Source organism: Palaemon carinicauda, chromosome 7, assembly GCF_036898095.1.
Source record: "Palaemon carinicauda isolate YSFRI2023 chromosome 7, ASM3689809v2, whole genome shotgun sequence".
In the NCBI taxonomy this organism is placed as follows: Eukaryota; Metazoa; Arthropoda; class Malacostraca; order Decapoda; family Palaemonidae; genus Palaemon; species Palaemon carinicauda.
The window spans coordinates 87,305,345-87,314,520 of record NC_090731.1 but is presented as its reverse complement, the minus strand read 5'-3'; positions in this window follow the sequence as shown (position 1 = coordinate 87,314,520).

The window sequence follows — 9,176 nt, the reverse complement described above, 5'->3', positions numbered from 1 at the left end:
AAAAAACAGCAAAACTACCTAATTGAAATTTGAATAACGACCGCATGGTATATGAAAAATGAAAAATGCCAAGAAAATGGTCAAATCAATTAAATCGTAAATCAATAATCAAATGACTAATCAACCAATGAAAGTAAAAATGGTGACTGAAATAATACCAAAAGTTCTACTCACTACTTTGAACACATTCCTCTCGGGCAATAAAATTTCAAACTTGATAGAGGGGAACGGGAACACAACTTATGTTATTGAACACGCCACAAATGATTAAACCAGACAGTTTGAACATGACTTCCTAGCTAAATGTGCACATCGTCAAATAAAGGCTAGAAAAAAAAGGGGGGACAGTTCCTTGGCCAAGGTTGAGCACCGTTAATTTGTACTCACGCTCTTGAGGGTTGATTGTAGACGTTGAAGTGGAAGCATCTTGTAAACTGTTAACAACACGGTGCATCTTCAGTTCTGCACTGACGTGTTTTGTCTTCTTAGGCCTATCTTCTGAATAATGGCACAAAGTAAGGCATACTGTTGGTTAGTAAATGGTTGACCAACAGGTAGTCGAACCGACGCCTATGTTACAACGACGTCTCAGGTGAAGAGGCTATGCCTACGTCCGCCTTCCACGCTTCCTGGTTTTAAAGTGGGGCGCTCACGCGCTTCTGCCTCCAGGCGCTGAACTGGTTCAAACAGGTCGAGGTCTTCTTCTTCAAATTTTCATGAGTACGTGGTTCGGTGAAGGGTGCTTTTTTTATAAATACAAGGATCATTCTTGAAACTCCAGGGGAAAGTAATCATAAAGAAATCCTACTGTCTGATTTATAAAAATTAATATACATACAAAAAAATTAAGTGGCGATTAGTGATGTTCAATAACACAGAAAACAATCCTAGCTAAACAGACTTATAAATAGGTACTGAGATGTAAATAGCAATAAGCTAAGATCAATGAGTTACGTAAATTAAAGAGTTACTTAAATACAAACCAATTGTGGTTAAACATACAAAGCTTCAAGAGCATTTGGAACAGAACGCAACCAAGTACTGTTTTTTTTAAATTGTCGACGGTTGGTTGCATCGTCAAGCAATGTACTGTGAGCTCACGAAATGAGAGAAAATCATCTACAGAGGAATGAGGTGATGAAAGGTAAAGCATCACAGGGAAATGTTGGACATGTTAGCAGCAATGAATATTTAAGTGTATAATAATGGTTACAAAAGAAACAAAAGAAAAAAGAGATGCGTAAAACCCAGAAAATAACAAACAAAAAATAAAAAATGGAATAACGGGGATGACTAAAATAAAGCGTGGAAAGAATTTCCACACTCTGCCAAGTAAGAGCGAGAGAGAGAGGTGGAGGGTACGGAAGGAAGGGGGCATTCCCCATCCCTTTCAAATTCACAGCACTTTCTGGAATAAGGCACGGGCTTTATCTGCCACCGCCCTACGAGGTTGCCCTCGAGAGGACACAGGATCAGGTTTGGGAAGAGGGGCGACATCATCAGAAGAATCGTCATTTAGAGGGTCCTCTGAGGGAGGATCTGGTAACTGGGGTGTCGTGAGCGAATCAGGACCACCTTGCTTCAGTTCAGTGATATAGGGACCTGCGACATTCATCTCCAATGGGATAAGACGGTTAATGGGACGCACATATATTCCATGAGGGGTGCGCACCTTCACAGATCTAACATGACCATCTTGACCGGGGTAGGTTTCAAGAATACGGGCCATGGGATAATCTTCCCGATTTACTTCATCCAAAATTAACAAACTTAATTCTCCAATTTTAGGAGGCACAGGGTGGATACGATTATTTTTCATGTGACGTTCACGAAGGAAATTGACATAATCCTGGGTCCATCGTTTTAAAAACACTTGCAACATGTTCGTGAGTTTCTGATAGCTAGCTGGGAGGCTGTTCCCTTCCCTATATGTGGGGTCATTGAGGTCGGTCATAAAGGCCTGAGGAGCAAGAGAGAGGGTTCGACCGTAAAGCAGATGACTCGGAGTCAAGGGGGTATCAGTAACGTCGTTGACATCCAAGTAAACTAAAGGTCTATCGTTGATGACGCATTCGGCTTCTTGTACCAAAGTGACAAACTCGTTATAGGTAGGATACAAGTGATACATGGCTTTCCTTAAATTAAGTTTGGTGAAGCCTATTAACCTTTCATAAAAACCCCCCTGCCAAGGGGCACGGGGAGTGATGAATTTCCAGGTCAGGTTATGGGAAGATTTAAACCCATCAATTACAGGGTGATGCATAAGTTCAGTTAGAAGAGTTTGACCAGCTTGGAAAGTGGAAGCATTATCAGAGACGATACAGTCTGGCATACCAAATCGAGCGGCAAATCTGCGCACTGCTTGCACAAATTCGATGACCGTTAACGAAGTTGTGACTTCTAGAGCTACGGCTCTGGTTGCTGCGCAGGTGAAAAGCAAGATGTAAACAAAATCTACATGTGAATTGTATACCTTAAAAGCTCCAGTGAAATCTAAGCCAGTTACTCGGAAGGGCACTCTTGAAATGAGACGATTGGGATGATACTGGGCTAATGGAGGCATTGGGTACGGGGCCACTTGCACCTTCCAGCAATGGATGCAACGGCGCAAAATTTTCTTGATTTGCTGCCGCATTTGGGGAACCCAAAATTGTTTACGTAATTCAACAAGGAGTGTTGAAGTATTACAGTGCAGCAAAAGTTCATGCCAATGTCTGACGATAAGTGTCCAAAGGGCACAATGATGTTCCAGCAAAATGGGATTTACATAATCTAATTCCGCGGGGGCATTACTGAGACGGGAACTAGCTTTGAGAAGACCTTGGTTATCCAGGTAAGGTTTACGTTGGCCGATGAAAGCTCATTCGTCCAAATTGAGACGAACGTCTTCACCTTGCACCTTCTTCAGAATGTTAGGATAACTTTGGGCCTGGGAACATTTCAACATGACTGTTAAGGGTGGAAGGTTGAATTTATTGGTTAGATTAGGGTAACGTTGTGACAAGGGTTGTATCCATTGTGGAATTAAACGAAGGAGTGCCGTGTAGCACTTGATCGCGTGGTACTCCCGGGGGATCGAGCCGAATAAGGCATGCACATATCTCTGGGTTAATAGAGAACCTGCTTTGATCAGGGTAATCTGAAGGGTTACTGAGCCAAGGAGGGCCTTGTAGCCAAAATTTATTCTTAAGAATATGCCTGACAGCGACACCACGCGATGCCAGGTCCGCAGGATTGCTATTAGTAGGGACATGCTTCAGGTTAAGATTACAAGTTAATTTAATGTTGATTATCTCCTCCACACGGTCAAGGACGTAAGGGGAGTTACTTTTAGAATTATGGACCCACTGGAGGGCAGTTGAAGCGTCAGACCAAACAGTGACCGAAGCGTATATGCCAGGACGCAGTTCTGACCAGTGTTTGACTAAATGACAGCCCAGTAAGAGCGCAGTTAACTCAAGTTTGGGAATGGTTAAACTTTCATCCATTTCCAACATGCGCTTAGGGGTGACTCGGGCTTTAGCCGTAAGGAGGCGAGAATTACCTTCCTGGGTGACTATATAAGCAGCTACTCCGAAAGCGAGCTTGGAAGCATCGGCAAAAATGTGCAATGCTGGTTGACTGCCATCATGCACATTACGAGGGACTTTAATTTGTTCAAGACCTTTGTACCTTTTGATGATATCACTCAGTTCTTGAACTTGCTCAGGGTTAATAGGGGTGTCCCAGCCCTTGTCAGTCATCCACAGTTTTTGAATGAAGAGTTTGCCTATAATTGTAACAGGAGAAATAAGACCGATAGGGTCATAAATGGAAGAGAACAAGGACACGACCTTTCTTTTAGTGTTGATGTGGGAATGACTTATCTCTAATTCAGGGGGTAATTTAACATTCAAGGTATCATTAACAGTATCCCATTCAAGACCGAGGTAATCATGAATGCCTCTTTCTGTGAAATCACCATTAAGAGGGGCATCAGTCGTCCATTAAGCTAACTGCATGTTAGCCTTTAACATAAGTGCCTCAATGAAGGGCCTCTCACTCAGAATGTCTTTGCGGTCGACATAACAGCGTTGAAAGTTATCAATATAGAAACTGGTTTTGAGTGTCGACGCCAATCTACTGGACTGACTGTCCAAATGATGTTGGATAGTTTGGTTAAGCAATTAGGGGCTCGAGGTGGCGCCGAACAGAACGACTTTAAATCGATATGCGACGATCCTTGTCATTTCTGGATCTTCAAAGAAAAGAAAACGACAGAAGTCTCTCTGTTCTGGGATAATCTCTATGCGAAGGAATGCCTTGGAAATATCTGCAGTTAAACCAAAGGGCTTCTCGCGAAACATTAAAATCATCGATTGAATCTTCGATGCAAGATTGGGTCCTGTGTACAGAGAATCGTTCAGAGAAAGTGAATTTGGGTTCGACCTGGATGAAGCGTTGAAGACAATACGTATAGGGGTGGTGGCTGAATTCTTAACAACAGGATGATGCGGTAAATAATGTACTTTTCCATCAACAGGGGTGCGTAAGGGGACAGGCTCAATAAAAGTTTCTTCAAGATACTCATCCAGAATCTTGTGGTAATCAGTAAACAATTGGGGGTTCTTTGATTTTTTTGACTGACATGAGTTGGGCAAAGGCTCTAGCATAATTTGAAGCGGGACGCTTATCACTCTTGAAAGGTAGCTGAACAACATACTTTCCAGTTTTGTATTGAGTAGTTCTCTTGAAAAGATCAACTGCTTTCTCTTCAAGATGGCTGAAGGGTTCTTTAGTGATACCAATGGTGTCAAGTTTCCAAAGGTTTTCAAGAAGCGGGTTTATAGTCAGAGGCGAGTCAACATCAATTCGGTTAATGGTAATTGTGACTGCGCTGACATCTCTTGGGTCCACGTCAGGACGTGTCCAATCAGGCAACTCTCCCCATACCACGTAACCGGCGGGAGTGTTAAACAGGTTTACACCTTGGATATTATGGGTACGCTTAAGGAGCCTGGGAAGATAATCGGCACCGAGAATGATCTCAATACCGGCAGCACTATCATCGGGACGTTGATCCATGAGACGAATTCCATTAGCTTCTAGCGTACGGACAGTATGGGTGTAACCTGGCATATTGATGCCTTTACCTACATTGGCACTAACAATAGCCACAATCTTATGACTCCGTCTGCCGATTTTCATATTAAATTGTACTAGATCGGAACTCTTAGGGGGTTCGGTACAATTAAGTGAGTTAAGCTGGAACACCATCTGTCCAACAGGTTTAAGATTTAATGATTCAACAACATTTGGGTGCACAAAGGTACGTTGTGCCCCACGATCTAGAAAAACTCTTGTGGAGTGTTTAAATTTACTGGAGACTAATTCGGCAGTGAAGGTGGGTAATGCGACTGGGGCGAGGTCATTAGGCTCAACACTCGCGGTGTTGTTGAGGATACAAGCAATGTGATTGAGGTTTACCGCATGGGTATTGATACTGGGAGGGATAAGGGGTTGCATGTCAGGGGGGTTATTCATAGGAGGTCTAATGGGTTGCATGTTACGGGGGTTATTAATGGGAGGTCTAAGGGGTTGGGAGTTAGAGGTGTTGTTAGCAAACCCACTAATGGGTTGGATGAAGTGGTTGGATACAGCAAGGATATTTGGGCATACAGGCAATTTATGAGCCTGCTGCCAGTTCAGGCAAGCAATAGTTGCATTGCAATTACTGGCAAAGTGTTGAGTGGAAAAACATTTTGTGCAACGATTCATTTCTCGCAACTTTGATATCCTACTTCTTGAATCGGGGAAATGGGGACATTTGTATTGCACGTGGTCACTATTGCCACAAAAAACACATTTACCTCTAGCAGTCCCGTTACTGGGGCCAGCGATAGGCCATCCATTTGATCGACTAGGAGTCATTTGTAGATCCACGGACCGGACAGGCCTGTTATTAACTTTAAGTTTAGGTATATGATTGTTCACGTTGGAGGAAGGAGGTCTAGGCTGGTTAAGTGATTTGCCGTAGGAGCGTGAGTTTCTGTAACGGTTGGCTCGCGCAGGTTTATCACAGGTATTAGGTTTGGGGCCATCGTCCGGGCTGGTCATGAGCTTCATCATTTCCTTCATGCGAGTATGAGCATACAGGGCACTTTTCATTTCGGCCAAGGTTACTTCCTCGCAATTGTAATATCGGTAAACTATACCTAGGTGGAAGGGTCTGAGCTTACTAGTGAAAACATGCTCTAACATTACCTCCGGTAAAGACAACCCAGTTAGTTGTACATATTCAGTTTCCGTGTTGTCCCATTCCATGAGTAAATGACGAAGATCAGTGCTATCATCATTAGGGGAGGATGCTTTATAAAATTTATTTATCACGAGGTGTTTAGTCAGAATGGGGGACTCTTACTCTCGCTTAAGACTGTCTATCGATCTTTCACACTTGGTTACCGAGAAGTTTACGCGCTGGTCCCTCAAGGTTACGCAACAAAATCTTGTATTTTTCTGTGGGAGAGTACTTGGAATTTTTATGTACCGTCTGGCGAAACAAACTCCACCAGCCGGCACAACAATCTCTACGACCATCGAAGGGAGTGGGATCAGGATCTGCAGCGACTGAGACGCATACAAACTGAGGGTTAGCGTTAGGCGCTTGAGGGGGATTTGAAGGGTTGATTTTTCCCTGTGTTACAAGTTGAAGGTGCATCGTTTCTGCGTCAGTTAACAAACTGACAAGATCGGTATAACTAGACAGGACAGTGGGGTTGCTCCAATGAGGTTTCCACAAAGTTTTAAAGTCCCTAAGTTCAGCAAGAACTCTACTTAATTTGTTTTTACAGTGCTCTAAACCCTCAGGGGTTGCACAGGCAAAATCTATTGAGGAAACAGCTTTCAGAGTTATGTTTGCCTCTTCGTAAATGAATCTGAACTCCGGCGTTTGTTCTTCAAGACGAGCATTAAGGTCTAAAGTAGCCGGCATCTCCACAGCCTGCTGTGGGAGTTTAATGTGACTGTTTTTGGCCGCCATCTTGGGATGACCACGTGTACGATGGTACAGAAGGTCCACAAAAAAACAAATTATGCAGACAAACAAAGTCAAACTTAAATAACACACGACACAGAAAGTTACAGACAAACGGTCACCGAGAGGGGTACAAAGGACAAGGATAAAGGTAACCTACCTATAAAGGGGAACAGTAAACCAAAGCATGAAAATAAATTAATGATTAAGGGGAAAAATGAACAGATCAAAATAGCAACTCCAAAGCTCACAGTACATACGAAAAACGTGCAACATATACCGATGATCCGAAAAAATAAAATAAGACCTGAGTTCTCCTTCAGGGTAGAACTTTCTGGCTAAAACGCTTGGTTACACAGGTGCCTTTTTTCGTCAAAAGTTACCATAAATTACGTCCTAAAACACTGTACATCTCGTTACCTATCAAAGTCTGGGCTTAATCAGTCTACAAATTGGCTAGTGTGTGTGGTTTTGAGGTACGACTTAAGCGGGTGATGTTTATATAGCGAAAATGCTACAAATGAATTTATAATGTTTAAAATTTAATTATTCCACAAATCAATGGTGTCAGATCCGGTTCGAAGGATCACTGTTATTTATCTAAGTGTGGGAAATAATTCCGGGAAAGGCCTCCCCGTTTCTGATTTCCGGACCCGAGTCTGAAGGATAGAGCGCCAACACTCACACTTGACAAACTAGAGAACCGCAACGAAGACGGTTTGCTTTCTCTACACACGTTTAAGTCCAAAGATTATTCTATACCGGGACTCTCAGCACCAATATCACCTTGATGTTCAGACGCTACTCCAGGGCGCAGAATAGTAAATCCCAATCAAGTGTGGTTGGACTGAATCAGTTACATTAACGACAGTTTCACAAAGAGTTAGGGGGAGCAGTACTGTAAAAGTCATGACGTCCTAAGGACCACTGGGAGGTAATACCGTAGAACATTACAATAAAGGATTGACACCGATAGCTTTAGATTGACGTAAACATAAACTTACCCTTAAGTCATATCTCACCTCATGTGATAACTCATTTTTTGGGCTCAGGCCATGTCGTCATGATGGAAGTTCCTTCAAAGGTAGCTTCCTAGGTATATTTGACTACAGTGATATATCCCAGAGAATTTACCAAAGGTATCCAGAATTCTAACTCCTGGAGTGAATATCCCTTAAAATTTTACAAAGGGATATCGCGTAATATCAGAGGACGTATTCTTGACACGTCTCATGGCTATCTACACCCCCAATACAGCTTTCACTACGAGGGGAAAGAGAGGCAAGAATAGGGTGAGTCGTTCTCGAGACATCGCTCTCCACGAGTCACTACTGCTCTGCAAATAGTGCGCCTGTCCGCCACCGCGCGGCGCCACCGTCATTCTTTCGCTTGTAGCTCCGATAGACTGGTGTTTTTCCCAGTTCTCTCACGCTATTTTGGAGTCTATGATATCTTCCCCAGCCTCATCAGCCTCTGGAAAGTTAAGTAATATCTTTATCTTGTGTAAATGTAAGCTCTTGCCAGTTTTGCTTTTCGATTGAGATCGTAATTAACGTAACAAGAGCTGTTGCCAGCCGGATGGCGTCAGTGACGCGGTCGTTCTTCTGTTCATTTAGTTAGCCAGAACGACCCTTTCCCGGCATTTATACACTTTAATAACTTTAGCTATTTAGATATTTAGCTAGGGATTCTTATAATATGTCTTTGTTGCCGTGAATCTGGCTATTCTGAACGAGCCTCACGAGTGCTAGGCTTCCTAGCCTAGGCACCCTCACACTACATGCATGATAAAACCTTCCTGGTAAAGTTGTATTGAAGCACAGGCATTATTTTACACTTGTATGATATTACTTAATTATGCTTTCCTCTTCCAAGATAGTATACAGAGAGTTTCGGTGATTGATTCTCAATGCTCCTAGGCTACTAGCCTAGGGACTTTAGTATACTTTCATAGATGTCCCCATTGCTCTTGTATTGCCTTTTAAGGGGAGACTGACTCCTCCTATACCTTTTAAGTCGATACCAATCTCCTAGGAGATTCAAGAGCAATCCCCTTCCCTCTGATTAGCCTAGGCTATTCTCAGTTTTCTTTGCTGTGAACAGAGTTCTGGCAAAGTTTTACTGAGACGTTCCGTTTTCTTTCTCCTAACCACTGAGTCGGTTC